Raw genomic sequence first — 17,200 nt, forward strand, 5'->3', positions numbered from 1 at the left:
AATCATTTATATATATTACACGATCGCTTAGTAAGGAAATTAATGTTGTAAACGATCACTTATATTTTCTAAACGATCGCTTCCTATTCATTAAACGATCGTTTATATATATTACACAATCGCTTAGTAAGTAAACAATCACTTGTATTTTCTAAATGATCGCTTATACTCTCGTTTCAATTTACTAAACAATCGTTTAACTTTTTTGTAGACCATGGATTTCCTATTGTCCCACTTGCAGAGTAAAATGTTGCATATCAAGCAACTTTGCAACTATACTTTTAGAGAGTAATAGATTCCGTGTTTATAGTAAGTTGTTTTTCTTTAATTATTTTTTTGTATAGAAGTTAAACTGCATAATTATATTTTGACTAGATTTTTTTACTTGTTCTTCAAGACTATAATCAATAAACCACACCGCATAGTTTGGCAACGACTTTTTGATACTCATGTGCTGACAGTAGACAATAAGAAAGCTGAATGGATAGACACAACACACTTAAGTCTATGGACATAAGAAGATTTGGAATACTATTTCAACACAGCTCTTGGTGATTTCCAAGATAAATAAGGGTGGGGAGATGTCAACTACATGATTGGCTGCATCAACATAAGAGAACACTGGTTGGCTATTGCAGTTGATATGAGGAAATGCAAGATCTACATGTTCGACTCAATGCCAAATTATGTTGAGAAGAAATTTGTTGATGAAGCTCTTGAAATGTCTGTATGATCCATGCCCTCACTTGCAATTGCAATTGGAATGAACCTCCATTCAAAACGTTTCAAATATAGCCCTTGGCCAATAGTCAGATCGAATACCATTTTACGAAAAGGACGTTCATTGGATTGTGGCATTTTCTGTTCAAAATTTATTGAATGCCTTGTAATAAATGCTAACCATGATTGTCTAACTGTAGAAAACATGAAACTATTTAGAAAACAGTATGTACCGAAACTTTGAGCAGATAAATACATTTGGTAAATAAATATACATTTGGTTCTTGTACTTTTGAGTGAATGTTTGTATTCGTTTAGATAGATATCACAAAAAAAATTGTATAAAAATATAAAAACATTCGTGTAGAGAAATATTCATCGTGGATATATCTTTAAGCGATCGTTTAATAAAGTATAAATGATCTTCTTAATACACATAAAAATATTAAGCGATTGTTTATATAAACCACACTAATATCTAAAAGAATATCAAGCGATTTCCTAAACGTACATGTGAAGAATATTAAGCGATCATTTATATGTATCACATTAATGTAAGCGATTGTGGATATATCTTTAAGAGATCGTTTAATAAAGTCTAAGCGATCTTCTTAATACACATAAAAAATATTAAGCGGTCGTTCATATAAACCACACTAATATCTAAAAGAATATTAAGTGATTTCCTAAATGTACATGTGAAGAATATTAAGCAATCGTTTATATGTATCACACTAATGTAAAAGATCATGGATATATCTTTAAGAAATCGTTTACTAAAGTCTAAACGATCAACTAAATACTCATAAAAAATATTAAGCGATCATTTATATATCAAATGTCTAAACGATATCAACTCTCCATCGAATTTAATATCAAACGTGTAGACATAATAATGAAAGAGAGAGAGTACGCTTTTTCATTAATTGTTCAAACCTTGCCTTGCTTACAAGTCTTGCTATTATATCCTTTATGATTACAATTGGAACATCTGGTTTAACTACTAAATTCACCAACAGATGAAATTCTTTATTTTCTTTGTCTTCCAGCCTGTCGTTTAAAGACTTGAAATAATATTTTTATGACAGAATCTACAACTCTCCAATCAAAATGAGATCCAACAGGTTGAATGCAACCATTGTATGTTGCTGATAGTGTTTCTCTATAATAAAACTCAGATACATAAGAATAGTATCTAAATTAAGCATTCGTAGAACAGCAAGAGCATGTGCACAAGGAATTTCTTCAACGTCCCATACTCGGCAATTACAACATTCCACGCTTAACTTTACAATAAACTATTGATTTTCATCCGTTATTTGGTATTCAGTTGTACTTATTGGATCAACCTAATACATAACACAAATAAGGACAATTAATAAAATAAGAAGAAATAGATTTCAATCTCTGTATACATCAGATATATATAGATATCAATCTATCGGTGCCTATCTGAGACAGGAATAGATAAATTGCTATCTTTATCTATTGGATAGACAAAGATAGCAATCTATCTTTAACTATTCGAGATAAAAAAAAAAGCTTACCAATAATCTTCTCGAATTTTCATGTTCTAAACACAAAATGTTCTCAGCCTAAGAAGTCAAATGATTCTTCATTGTAGAAGCAGCTTTACTTCGTTCATAAAACCACTTTTGTAATACATCTCTAATTGAACAAAGCATCCTTGCCACAGGTAGTTCTCTAAGATCTTTAAGCACTCAATTTACACTTTCTGCACAATTTGATGTCATCATTCTATACATTCGTCTACGTGAATATGCCTGAAACCACTTCTTAAAACCAACACTACTACGATAATCTCTAATATTTGAACAAACAGACTCCATGCATCTCATGTGGTACTCAAATTCTTCAACAGTGTAGGCATAAGTACAACTAAAGAAATACTTATCAAGTAGTGGATCCTTAAAATGGAGTTTCAAGTTACTTAAAAGATGTTTTGTGCACACACAATACTCAACATCAGGAAACACTCTTAAAACTACTTTAGGGATGCTAAGATGCCTATGAGAAACAATGACTAAATTAGCCCGCTATGAAAAACTACCTCGTATCTTCTCAAAAAACCATGTCCATGATACATCTTTTTCATAATCTTCAATGGCAAAAGCAAGAGGGAAGATTTGATTGTTACCATCTCGTGATGAGGCTGTTAATAGAATGCCACCAAACTTACACTTCAAAAATGTCAAATAAACAGAAATAATAGGTCTACAATATTTCCACCCCTCAATTGATGCACCAAAAGACATAAAACAAAACTTAAAATGACCAATATCATCCACTTCTAAAGCAGTGCATGTGCTTATAATAATTAAAAACACAATTCTATCAGCACAAACAAAAAATAACAGAAAGAATATGAAAGATGTCAATATTGGTCTATCTAGATAGACTGTGATATTAATCCACAACTATCTGCAAATCAATTTAAGTTTGATATACAAAACTGATCATACCTAGGTTAGATTCAACCAATGTATCAAAGAATCGTGGAATCAAGGCATATGATTCAACTATGTCACCATGTAATATCTTTACCACATGTTCTTTTGTCCTTAAAGCTTTCTGGTAACTTATACTAACTCCAAGATTTGTACGAGTCTTATGCACCATCTCTTTAGGAATGGAACAATCAGTAGACATGAATCTAACATCATCTATCAAACAATTGCCAAGTACTATTGAAGAAGCTTGCATGTGGACTTTCGGCAGTACTCAATGAACAATAATGGTCAGAAGTGTATTTTCATAGCATCCACAAATCACTCTTCTTATAACGAGATGCCCCTACATACCATTTCCACCCTTCTTACAGACATCTAAATTCAAGAGACCTAAAATTTGATATTGTAACGCCCCAAAATTTTGAGGTAAGTTTTAACATTTTATGCTAATTTTCGAGATAAAGAGTTGACGCTTGAGTTCTTGGGTTTCACGGCAGGCTTAATTGGAGATAACTCTCCTTTACTCAGGTAAGTCAATGGATGTTGTTTAGAACGATTTAAAAGTGACTTTTACTAGTGTCATCGTTTAAATCCTTATGATTTCGTTTAGGTGGATTCGTTGGGCGTGAACTCGATCAAGGAGCATAGGCAAGTTTCAGGTAAGGGATTTCTTACTACTGGACCTCGGACCGAGACCGGAAACGTAGTAATCCACATGGGAATTATACATTTGTAATAGTATTGAATTGATTGACGCATGTTTGGCTAATACATATCACTTATATGCTCTTGACGGATTAAGGGTAACGTGATCGTTAGTTGTAGCCTATGTACTATTATAAATGTAATGAGTTGTTCTGTTGATGGGTAATGATGGCCTGATATTTTGTGTATTGTGGTTATGTTGATGGGTTGTGCTATCAATTGGAATAGTATTGTCGATGGATTATGAAAATCTTAATGTTATATAAAGTTGAAGGTTGTTATCAAGATACTAGTTATGAATTATGCCGTGGAGGTACCAAGGGTTTGGAAATCTCTTGGGTAGATTGTGTATACGCGGTTGAGCGGTGCTGTAAACTGAATACGACTGTTATGTAGATGTGCTAGGGTGCTAGGGTTTGAATCTAACGTATGCATAAAATAGACTACCTGTAGATGTACTAGGGTTTGAATTGAGACAAAGCACCGTCAGGGGGATTTACAAAGTGGTGATTTGATTTGGCTATTAGACTGAATTTAGGGAATGTCACGATGAAGTGTGGGTGGACATACATATAGCGACTGATGAGACCGTTGATTAAACCTAAACTGTCGGACTGGTTAAGTTATAAAATGAAACGTTAACTTGAATGTTATTGTGATGTGACAGTTGTAGACGGTTTAGTATGGACTAAGGGGTAACAGTTAGCTTTATCTATGGGGTAGCGTACCTTATAGGCACGGTATCCTTCGGGATCACGAGACTGATATATGCATCCTTCGGGATCACTGGACTGATTGATGCATGCCAGATTGAGATAGCAAGTCATGTGATTGAAGTAACGTTGTTGGTCCTTGACATGCTCGACTTTGATGTAATTCTGGGTATGGATTGGCTAGCTGCTAACTATGCTAGCATAGATTATTCCCGTAAGGAGGTAGCGTTTAAACCTCCCTTGATAGCCAGTTTTAAGTTTAAGGGAGAAGGATCAAGCTCGTTACCTAAGGTAATCTCAGCTATGAGGGTCAGCAAACTGCTTAGTCAGGGTACTTGGAGTATCTTAGCGAGTATGGTGGATACTAGAGAGGTTGATGTGTCCTTGTCATTAGAACCATTGGTGAGGGACTATCTGGATGTCTTTTCTAAAGAACTTCCAGGGTTACCTCCTCACAGAGAGATTGAGTTTGCCATAGAGCTGGAGTCGGGTACGGTTCCTATATCCAGAGCTCCATACAGAATGGCCCCAGCAGAATTGAAAGAGCTGAAAGTGCAGTTACAGGAGTTGCTTGATAAGGGCTTCATTCGGCCGAGTGTGTTACCTTTGTGTGCACCATTTTTATTTGTTAAAAAGAAGGATGGATCGATGCGCCTATATATTGACTATCGGGAGTTGAATAAGGTAACCGTTAAGAACAAATATCTCTTGTCCAGGATCGATGATCTGTTTGACCAGTTACAAGGAGCTACAGTGTTCTCTAAGATCGACGTTTGGTCGGCATATCATCAGCTGAGGATTAAGGATAGCGATGTACCGAAGACAGCCTTTCGTTCCAGATATGGGCACTTAGAGTTTATTGTGATGTCTTTCGGTTTGAAGAACGCTCTGGCAGTGTTCGTGGATTTGATGAACAGAGTGTTTAGAGAGTTCCTAGACACTTTTGTGATCGTGTTTATTGATGATATTTTGATATATTCCAAGATAGAGGCCGAGCATGAAGAGCATTTACGTATGGTTCTACAAACCCTTCGAGCTAATAAACTGTATGCAAAGTTCTCGAAATGTGAGTTTTGGTTGAAGTAGGTATCCTTTCTAGGCCATGTGGTTTCTAAAGCTGGTGTTTCCATGGATCCAGCTAAGATAGAGGCAGTCACAAGTTGGCCTCGACCTTCCACAGTCAGTGAGGTTCGTAGCTCTCTGGGTTTAGCAGGTTATTATCGACGGTTTGAGGAGAACTTTTCTCGTATAGCTACTCCTCTTACTCAGTTGACCAGGAAGGGGACTCCTTTTGTTTGGAGCAAGGCCTGTGAGGACAGTTTCCAGAACCTTAAACAGAAGCTATTTACTGCACCGGTTCTTACTCCTGATGGTTTAGGGAGTTTTGTGATTTACAGTGATGCTTCTAAGAAAGGTTTGGGTTGTGTTTTGATACAGCAAGGTAAGGTAGTCGCTTATGCTTCTCGTTAGTTGAAGAATCATGAGCAGAATTACCCTACACATGATTTAGAGTTGGCAGCAGTAGGTTTTGCACTAAAGATATGGAGGCATTACTTGTATGGTGAAAAGATACAGATCTTCACGGATCATAAAAGCTTGAAATACTTCTTCACTCAGAAGGAATTGAATATGGGATATCGAAGATGGCTTGAATTAGTGAAGGATTACGATTGTGAGATATTGTATCATCCAGGCAAGGCGAATGTGGTAGTTGATGCTCTTAGTAGAAAGTTATCACATTCAGCAGCACTTATTACCCGACAGGCCCCATTGCATCGAGATTTTGAGAGGGCTGAGATTGCAGTGTCAGTAGGGGCAGTCACTTTACAGTTACCCTAGTTGACGGTGCAGCCGACTTTGAGGCAGAAGATCATCGATGCTCAGAGTAATGATCCTTACTTGGTTGAGAAGCGTTGTCTAGCAGAAGCAGAGCAAGCTATTGAGTTCTCCATATCCTATGATGGTGGACTTTTGTTTGAGAGGTGCCTCTGTGTGCCATCAGATAGTGCGGTTAAAAAAGAATTATTATCTGAGGCTCACAGTTCCCCATTTTCCATGCACCCAGGTAGTACGAAGATGTATCAGGACCTGAAACGGGTTTACTGGTGGCGTAATATGAAGAGAGAGGTGGCATAATTTGTTAGTAAATGCTTGGTGTGTCAGCAGGTTAAAGCACCAAGGTAGAAATCAGTAGGTTTATTACAACCCTTGAGCGTACCGGAATGGAAGTGGGAAAACGTGTCCATGGATTTCATTACAGGACTACCTAGAACTCTGAGGGGTTTTACGGTGATTTGGGTTGTGGTTGACAGGCTTACAAAATCAGCACACTTCATTCCGGGGAAATCCACTTATACTGCTAGTAAGTGGGCACAGTTGTACATGTCTGAGATAGTGAGACTACATGGAGTGCCAGTGTCGATTGTTTCTGATAGAGATGCCCGTTTCACTTCCAAATTCTGTAAGGGTTTGCAGGCTGCTATGGGCACGAGGTTAGACTTTAGTACGGCTTTCCACCCCAGACTGATGGTCAGACTGAGCGTCTGAACCAAGTTTTAGAGGATATGTTGCGAGCTTGTGCATTAGAATCCCCATGTAGTTGGGATTCCCACTTGAATTTGATGGAATTTGCTTATAATAACAGTTTTCAGGCTACCATAGGCATGGCACCATTTGAGGCCTTGTACGGTAAATGTTGTAGATCCCCTGTTTGCTGAGGTGAGGTGGGTATGTAGAGATTGATGGGTCCTGAGTTAGTTTAGTCTACTAACGAAGCGATTCAGAAAATTAGATCACGTATGTAGACCGCACAGAGTAAACAGAAGAGTTATGCTGATGTGAGACGGAAGGATCTTGAGTTTGATGTGGGGGACAAAGTGTTCTTGAAAGTAGCACCTATGAAAGGTGTCTTACGATTTGAAAGGAGAGGAAAGCTGAGTCCTCATTTTGTTCGGCCGTTTGAGATTCTAGAGTGAATTGGCCCTGTAGCGTATCGCTTGGCGTTGCCACCATCACTCTCGACAGTTCATGATGTGTTCCATGTTTCTATGTTGAGGAAGTATGTGTCAGATCTATCCCATGTAGTGGATTACGAGCCACTAGAGATTGATGAAAACTTGAGCTATAATGAACAACCCGTTGAGGTGTTGGCTAGGGAGGTGAAGATGTTGAGGAATAGAGAGATCCCTTTAGTTAAAGTCTTATGGCGGAATCACAAGGTTGAAGAGGCTACGTGAGAGAGCGAAGATGACATGAAAGCTCGTTACCCAGAGTTGTTCGAGGAATAAAACTTTCGAGGACGAAAGTTCCTTAAGTAGAGAAGAATGTAACGCCCCAAAATTTCGAGGTAAGTTTTCACATTTTATGCTAATTTTTGGGATTTTAAAATTTTTTCAGTGTTAATGTTTTGTTGGTTTAGAAGAGGAAAGAAAAATAAATTGAAGGGTATGAATTTTTTTATAATATAAATTATATTATTATTATTATTAATTATATTATTATTATTATTTATATATATAATTTTTTTTAAAAAAAAAAACCCTAAGCCCCCCTCCAGCGTGCCTTATCCCTCTCCTCCCCCCCCATGTTTCTTCTTCTTTTTTCTTCTTCTTCTTCTTATTCTTCTTCTTCAGTTCCTTCACGAAGCCAATAGCAGCCACCCCAGCTCCATCTCTATTCTTCCCTGCTCAAGCACGCTGGCGACCATTGCCCAGTTGCCGACCACCCACCACCTCCATCTCTTTCTTCTCCTCTGCCTCTGCTCCCAAACAGCCACCGCTCCTTCCCGTGTGCCTTCCATGAAACCTAGCCGGCCGTCTCTGCCCCAGTCGAACGTCGTCAATCGCGCAACGCCGGCGTGCAGCAGCTCCATTTCTGGTCTCCTTTTTGGACTTCGTCCTCCACATCTGCCAAGTCCGACGACAGACGTCGGCGCCTCCTTGCGGTACCAATATTGTTGTCGTACCCTCTCTGCACGCCGTGTGATGCAACCCAGAAGAGCTCGAGAGGGGTCTTGGGCAATCTCCGCCATTCCCACGCATTTCCCATCGCCGTCATTGTGTGGAGTCGAGAGTTAGCGGTTAGGGTGCGCCGGCTTCAAACGGTTCGAGCCAAGCTGCAGGCGCTTGCGCGAAGCCGAGCCAAGCGGTGATCCAAGCCGAGCCGAGGTACGATTCAAGCCGAGCCGCAAGTTGATCCAAGCCGAGCTGTAAGCTGATCTAAGTCGAGCCGAGCCACGAACTGACCAAGCCAAGCCGCGAGCTGAGCCGCCTCCAAGCCAAGCCGAACTCCCTATTCACTGAGCCACTTAAGCCTTTTTCCCTCCACATCGGATCACGGTGAGTCTTCGGTAAGGATTATTTAGCCGATTCGAGTATAGAAATTGGAATAAAACATGGAACTACCTTTCATCCCTTGAAGGTGTTAGAGAGTTGACGCTTGAGTTCTTGGGTTTCACGGCAGGCTTAATTGGAGATAACTCTCATTTACTCGGGGTAAGTCGACGGATGTTGTTTAGAACGATTTGAAAGTGACTTTTACTAGTGTCATCCTTTAAATCCTTATGATTTCGTTTTGGTGGATTCGTTGGGCGTGGACTCGATCAAGGAGCATAGCCAAGTTTCAAGTAAGGGATTTCTTACTACTGGACCTCGGACCAAGACTGGAAACGTAGTAACCCACATGGGAATTATACATTTGTAATAGTATTGAATTGATTGACGCATGTTTGGCTAATACATATCACTTATATGTTCTTGACGGATTAAGGGTAACGTGATCGTTAGTTGTAGCCTATGTACTATTATATATGTAATGAGTTGTTCTGTTGATGGGTAATGATGGCCTGATGTTCTGTGTATTGTGGTTATGTTGATGGGCTGTGCTGTCAATTGGAATAGTATTGCCGATGGATTATGAAAATCTTAATGTTATATAAAGTTGAAGGCCGTTATCAAGATACTGGTAATGAATTATGTCGTGGAGGTACCAAGGGTTTGGAAATCTCTTGGGTAGATTGTGTATACACGGTTGAGCGATGCTATAATCTGAATACGACTGTTATGCCTAACATGGACGTTATGCATAAAATAGACTACATGTAGATGTGCTAGGGTTTGAATTGAGACAAAGCTCCGTCAGGGGGATTTACAAAGTGGTGATTTGATTTGGCTATTAGACTAAATTTAGGGGATGTCACGATGAAGTGTGGGTGGACATACATATAGCGACCGATGAGACTGTTGATTAAACCTAAATTGTCGGACTGGTTAAGTTATAAATTGAAACGTTAACTTGAATGTTATTGTGATGTGATAGTTGTAGACGGTTTAGTATGAACTAAGGGGTAACAGTTAGCTTTATCTATGGGGTAGCGTACCTTATAAGCACGGTATCCTTCGAGATCATGAGACTGATATGTGCATCCTTCGGGATCACTGGACTGAAATGTGCATCATTCGGAATCACTAGACTGATATGTGCATCCGATGGGATCACTAGACTGATTGATGTGTGCGTTCCACGAAACCACTAGACTGTTTACGTAGGGTACCCCTTAATAGGAAGCTAACTGTTATTACCCTAACGGGCCCAGTAGTAGATCCCTTACTGGGTATATCTTATACTCACCCTTTTTCTCTTTAACTTTTTAGGTAAGGGTATGGCGAGGGGCAGACCGACGAGGGGCAAGAAGGATGCGTGAAGGCCATATGGATGCGTCTGGTTTTCTTTATGCTTCCGCTGATGTATTTTGTTACTTGTTATTTTTCATTGTCAGATCGAGTCATGGTTAGAACATTTGATTGGTGGTTTTTTGTTTTGATGATTTGAGCACTATATTTTGGAACTCTTGGGAACGTGATTTAAAATAGGGTCCGAAATTACTTTTGTGATATTTTAAATATTTTTAATGAGTCGTAGTCGGTCTTTTATGAGCTTGTGTGTTTTACTATCATGTCTTAGTACTACGTAGTGACCTCAGCTTAGTCTGGAAAGTTGGGTCGTTACAGATATTGTAGTCCTAAATTGAAAGTTGTTCTTCACTGCTATTATGTAAAAACACTTTGAAAGCACTTCTTTACTTTCAAATAAACTTTTTTCCTTCAAATCAGAATAATAAGAGATGTCTCTTATAACTTCATCATTTGAAACAGAAGAAGAAAAACCTATATTCAATGACATATCAACATTCTCCATTACACTACTAGATAAAGAAGATGTTGCCAAACAATTAACACTTACATGGGAAACTAATGGATGTCTACTAGTTGCATCTTTACCAAAAGCTAAATACCAAGCAACATCATTGTCCTTCTTTATCGGCACCATAGTTTGAATATTACTTTTACCAAAATCATGTAAAACAGATAATTCTACTGATTCAGCCAATTCAAGTTGTTCACATGTCAAAGAAACCAAAGAATTAAAGCTGACTCGCATATCTACAAAAATTTTGGACACTGAGTAACTCTCATAAATCATTCCATTGACCTCCATAAAAAACAACAATAGGAATAGACATTCTAATCTAGAAAAGAAGAAAATATAATTAAGTATTTTGATGTAATAAAAGAATACTAAACAATTGTGCAAAGAACGATCATTTAACACCAATACACGATCATATATAATAAATTTAATCAATGTATAAAATAAGCTATATACGATCGTTCAAAGACACTGATCGTTCAAACCATCGTATTCAATTTGATACACGATCGTTTAAAAATATTGATCGTTTAAACCATCATATTGAATTTGACAAACGATCGTTTAAAGATGCTGATCGTTTAAAAAATCGTATTGAATTTGATACACAATTGTTTAAAGACATTGATCGTACAAAATATTGAAAATTTTCGTGTTCATAAAGATAAACGATCGTGTTCATATAACAAAACGATCGTCTGTATATCGTTAAACGATCATGTTGATAGAGGTAAAAGATCAAGTAATTCAAAGAAAATTATCTTGAAAAACTTCAAACTATCAATCTTCATAATGAAATACACAATGCTTACAGTAATTCTTAAAAGTTCAAAACGAAAAAAAAAACCTTAAATTCTTACAAACAACAAAAAACTGAAACAACATTCATACTGATATATAAATTCTTAAATCAACATAAACAATAATCAAAATCTTCAACGATCTTCATACACTACTACAGAAACTGACTCTCTTCACGGTTTTAAACTGTCAAGGATGAGTATTCTTGATGGCTTCAAAACCGTCGTAGAATCCAGTGTCAAGAAAGGCCATTTTCTTGATGGTTTTAATAAGTGTCAAGAATTGGTATCGTTGACATTTTTTAACCGTCAAGTATTCAATTTTTCATGACAGTTGAGAACCGTTAAGAGAATACGTTTTTATGACCGTTTAGAACCGTCAAGAATGAGATGATGAAGCCTGAAAACCGTCAAGAATATGAATATTCATGATATTTTAAAACCGTCAAGAGTGCATTTTTCATGACATTTAAAAACCATCAAGAGTGCATTTTTCATGACATTTAGAAACCGTCAAGAGTTCATTTTTCATGACATTTAATAATCGTCAAGAGTACTCTTTTTCATGACATTTGGGAACCGTCAAGAGTGATTTTTAATGACATTTTAGAACCATCAAGAATATTGTTATTTATGACATTTGCAAACCATCAAGAAATGTATTTGTTATGACATTTCAAAACCGTCAAGCAATTTTTTATTTTTTTAATTGTAATTTATTTTATATTATTCTTCCTGTATTATGCTCTCATTGGTCCAAAAATTCGACTACATATAAAAGACAAATATACATCAAATGGTAACTAAACATCATCCATTCAATATCATTTCCAAAACTTTGCATCATATTCATATATCTTTTACAAAACCAATATATATATAAACAATTTCAACAGATTTCCATGAATTTAACTAAACATCATCTAATTAACTAACCTAGCCCAAAAGTATATCATCCTCATACATAAACTTTCATAATGGCAACCCCCTAGATATGAACAGTTCATCTATCAACAATTCACCTAAATTGTAATCCTCTAGAAAGTCTCAAAAGTATATCAATCAACCCCTCCCCTCCATATGAACATTTCAAAAAATCAGCCACAAAAAATAAAGTTAATTTCCTTTTTCAGAGATGACAAATAAGTCCTAGATCATATGTACGAACCCAAAAACTTTACCAACTCAACCCGCACCTCATCTAACTTGGCTTGTGAGTATGATTTTCGTGTATCAATTTGTAGACATGCAAAATAAATGAATTAGTATTCATGAAAATTATTATACGTACAAAAGAAATAGTTTGATATATAACATACTGAATCCGAGATGACAATGCTTCTCCTATTTACAATTTCTCTCATATACTTCATGACATAGTATTCACACGTAGTGCTCCCGACTTGTAGTGGACACTATAAAAACAATAAATTAGAATAACGGACTAGTCTTAATTGTTAGTAATCTACAAAATACAATTGAATTTAAATATTTATACTTGCCTTTACTGTTCACCATAAAGTTTGTTTCCTGCTTTTATTAATGTTCTTTTGCGAGTGAAATATCGCTATTGCTCTGTTTTGCCAAGATAAGATTGCACATATCTTAGAATATTGTACATTCATTAGAATTAACAGCACTACATGATATAAAAGATTAAACTTACGTGTCGGTTACATATCTTGTAGTTGCTTTTGATGTCGTCCTTAGCGAGTCAAGGTAAAACATTGTATCCTCATACGCATTTATAGCAAGCAGCGCCCAATGACCCTTAATTATACAAAAATGTAAGTACTATTCTATTGTCAATGCAACCAATACCCTAACTAAACTTACTCGGGATTAAAAGGAGCAAGAACTACTTGGTCGGGTTTGGACACCATCAATTTACTACACAAGTTTCGAATTCGAGATTCTTGTGTGTTTCCAGAAGAGATTAGGGACGGATCTACAAAGACATACTGCATATTTTCTTTCGAACCACTAACAGATGAATACAAGTACCTCCAAAATATATAAACTCGTAAAGGAGATACATAAATTTAGATGCAAAGGAATGAAATTGACTTACATCATATAGGCCACCAATGTAAACGTTTTCACTTCGTTCATGTTACAAAGATCAACGATATCCTCTCGAAGCATAGAAGTCTTTCGACTAATGCCAAAAAGGTCAGCGAGTAGTGAAAAAGTGATGCTGGAATCTTTCTCCATTACCTTCTCAGCATATCTGAGAATCGACTTCAACGCTAATGGCAAAGTTGATGTCGATTCACATACAACTTCTTTTTCTGTAGGCATTTTTATTAAGTCTCACTCCTAATTCAAGAGCATCCAAATTCAGTAAGACGTACAATATTAGACATTCGAGTTTAATAGTGGATTACATACCTTCAAGACGTCCAACTCTGGTTCATTCATCTTCATCACCTCCTTCCCTTTCTTTTCCTTCTGTTTTGGTTTGTCCAATGATTCCACTTCTATTCTCGTACCCTTCTCTTCAATCCCCTCTAACACTATTGGCCTTGAACAACTCCCGTGTGCAGACAATGGTGTAGATAAGTTTGAGCGAATTTGTGCCTCTAATTCACTAACTCGCATATGGAGTTCTTCATTCTCAACTAGAATGTTTGCCTCATCTTTTGATGTTTTCTTAACTGAATGAAAGTACATTGTTGGAGTAACGTATCCACCAACCCCACGCACACGACCATTGTGCTCTTTTGTACCCAATGTTTGGGTTAATACATCATTCGAACAGTGTCTATTCACAGACGATGAATCTGTATTCATTGATATCTCATCCTAAAAAGATAGCAAAATTAATGTAAGTTATAGAAATGATTGCTTATGTAATGGATAAATGAATACCCTTTCCTTGAGATTCTATGATTATATTTGTTCTTCGATCGTCTATCTTATTGTAATTTTCTTTTTTCCTATATCCAAATGTATTTGTTAATGAGAAAGTAGCAAATATTATTCCGAATGATTTTCATGTATAAAAGTTATTCATACCTGAAAGGTCTCTGATAACCTTGACCTTACAAACTCTTCCCAATGATTTTGCTCAAAGAAGGAATACTTTTCAGGTGGAACTTGAAGCAATTGTGGTTCATCTTTATGCGGGATGATGTATTTCATTGTTAGCCAGTTCTTAAACTAACGAAACGAAATACCTGCAGTTTGGAGAACGTTTTTCCTAGATCTTGGATAATGACGAATGCAGCCTAAATAATTAAAAGTACTTAATCAAGTGTCCACACAACAAGAACATTATCAAATATAATAAGGACATTAAAGTTATATATACCTCAACTATAGTGAATATCTTATCTTTCAGTTCTGCAGGCACACTTTTCCAAGACATATATGTGATAGGGACATGATAATGGGTTGCAGACCCTATGAAAGACTTTAACTTCGCTCCATTCTCACCAATAGGTGCTCCGTCTTCATTGTACCTCACCACCTTCTTGTCTCCCAAACTTCTAATGCGAGTTACATCAAACATAATAGTAGGTCCTCGTCATCGCTTCAACTCTTTTGGGGTTTCTTCAACTGTTGCATTCAACTCACCGACACCAACTTACACCAACTTCTTCATTAAGATCGTCCATATTATATTATGTGAAGCTATCAATCAAAATGAAGAAAAAATTAGCATGGTATACAAATTTTAAACAATAATAAATAATGAAATAAGATAAATGAACATAATAAACTTATGGTCTACTTGTTTGAAATTGTGAACACACCATTATAATATTATGTAGGTATCCATGTGCCTTCACAATCTGACCTTACGTATGTTGAGACATTTTCATCCAAATCATTGTTTAAATAGACATCTGACATATCATTGGGTATTCCTTCACACCGGAGTATTGTATCACCAAGTTCATCGTCATTATATCTATCTTCAAACTCTCTTTGTGGTGGAGTGAGTACAACTGACCATCTAACATCACTTGGATCCTCAACATAAAACACTTGCTTTGCTTGGCTTGCTAGTATAAATGAGTCTGACTTGTGTCCTACTCTATTTAAATCAACTAAAGTATAACCAAGTTCATCAATCCGAACATCACCACTATTCTGAACCCAATCGCATTTAAACACTGAAACATTAAACGTATTATAATTGAGTTCCCATATCTCTTGTATCACTCCATAGAATGATATATCTCCAATGACGGGATTTTTATCTTTAGAACTAGACACTTGCATTGTTTTTGCAACTAAACTAACTCCACTGTTTTGTACACTTCGATCCTTCTCAGAAGATTTTGTGTGATAGCGACATCCGTTTATTGCTAAACCACTATATGTAATAACAAAAGGATGAGGGCCATGAGCAATCCACCTTAAGTTATCTGAAACTCCACTATTTCCAACTTCAAGCTCAGTTGATACCTACCACAAGAATTATTATTTCAAGTTCAACACATAACATGTATAACTAAATTACAAAGTTCAACACTGTACCTTTTCCCGTAACCAATGTATAAAAGTTTGATTATGTTTCTCTTGAAGCCATTTTTGATTTTTAGACTTGTTCGGATATTATAGTTGCAAAACCTTCATATGTTTTCTTTGTAGTCATCATTCAAACATTGTAATATAGTTAGATTTAATTATATAAAAGTGAATGAAAGAATGAAGAAATCAACGAATAAACATATATGGTTGAACATCAATTGTATTTTCCATCACATATCGATGAGCTTGACGTAGAAGTTCTTGTTCAGGTTTGAATGGAACTCCCATGGACAACGGCCTACCAATGTTTGAAGTGTCTAAATGGTCTTGTGACTTGCGAGTCCCAAGCCCAACGGGATCCGCTCCAGATAAAAAATTAGAACAAAATTCAATAGCTTATTCTATTAAATAACTTTTGGCAATATAACCTTCTGGACGATATCTATTCCTCACAGATTTTTTGATGACTTTCATGAATCTTTCAAAGGGATACATCCATCGAAGATATATAGGGCCACAAAGTTTGACTTCCCTAACTATGTGTACTGTGAGATGAATCATGATTGTGAAGAATGAAGGGAGAAAATACTTTTCAAATAAACACAATGTTACCACAATATCTTCTTCCAACTTGTCTAATTGTTGCGCATCTAACACCTTGTTGCATACAGAATTGAAAAAGATGCACAACCTAGTTAGAACATGTTTCGGTAGCATCGATCTTATCGCAATGGGAAACAACTGTTGTATGAGCACATGACAATCATGAGATTTTAAACTATTAAGTTTTAAATCTATCATTGACACAAGGTTTCTAATATTGGAAGAGTAACCTTCGGGAACCTTTATTCTTGACAAAGTCTTCAAAACACATAGTTTTTCTTCCTTTGTAAGAGTATAACACGCAGGAGGAATGAATATTTTCTTCTCACTACTAATAGGGGCAAGCTCTGGTCGAAGTTTTAGACCAACTAAATCACGTCTAGCATTCAACTCATCCTTACTTTTACCAAGAATATCAAGAAGCGTACCTAAGATATTCATGCAAACATTTTTTTTCGATGTGCATCACATCTAAACAATGTCAACATGAAGACCTTTC

The 17,200-nt window shown here is 36.5% G+C and overlaps 1 long non-coding RNA gene across 1 annotated transcript; it reads right to left on the reverse strand.

The window, feature by feature from the left end:
- Nucleotides 1–13,459: 13,459 nt before the first annotated feature.
- LOC127148525 (uncharacterized) lies at nt 13,460–14,189 on the reverse strand. Its single transcript, XR_007819552.1, has 3 exons — nt 14,008–14,189; nt 13,688–13,935; nt 13,460–13,620 (listed from the first exon to the last, which is right to left on the reverse strand). It is a non-coding gene; the product is annotated as an uncharacterized LOC127148525 (long non-coding RNA).
- Between the last annotated feature and the right edge of the window lie 3,011 nt (nt 14,190–17,200).

The sequence above is a fragment of the Cucumis melo genome, chromosome 3 (genome assembly GCF_025177605.1).
Source record: "Cucumis melo cultivar AY chromosome 3, USDA_Cmelo_AY_1.0, whole genome shotgun sequence".
In the NCBI taxonomy this organism is placed as follows: Eukaryota; Viridiplantae; Streptophyta; class Magnoliopsida; order Cucurbitales; family Cucurbitaceae; genus Cucumis; species Cucumis melo.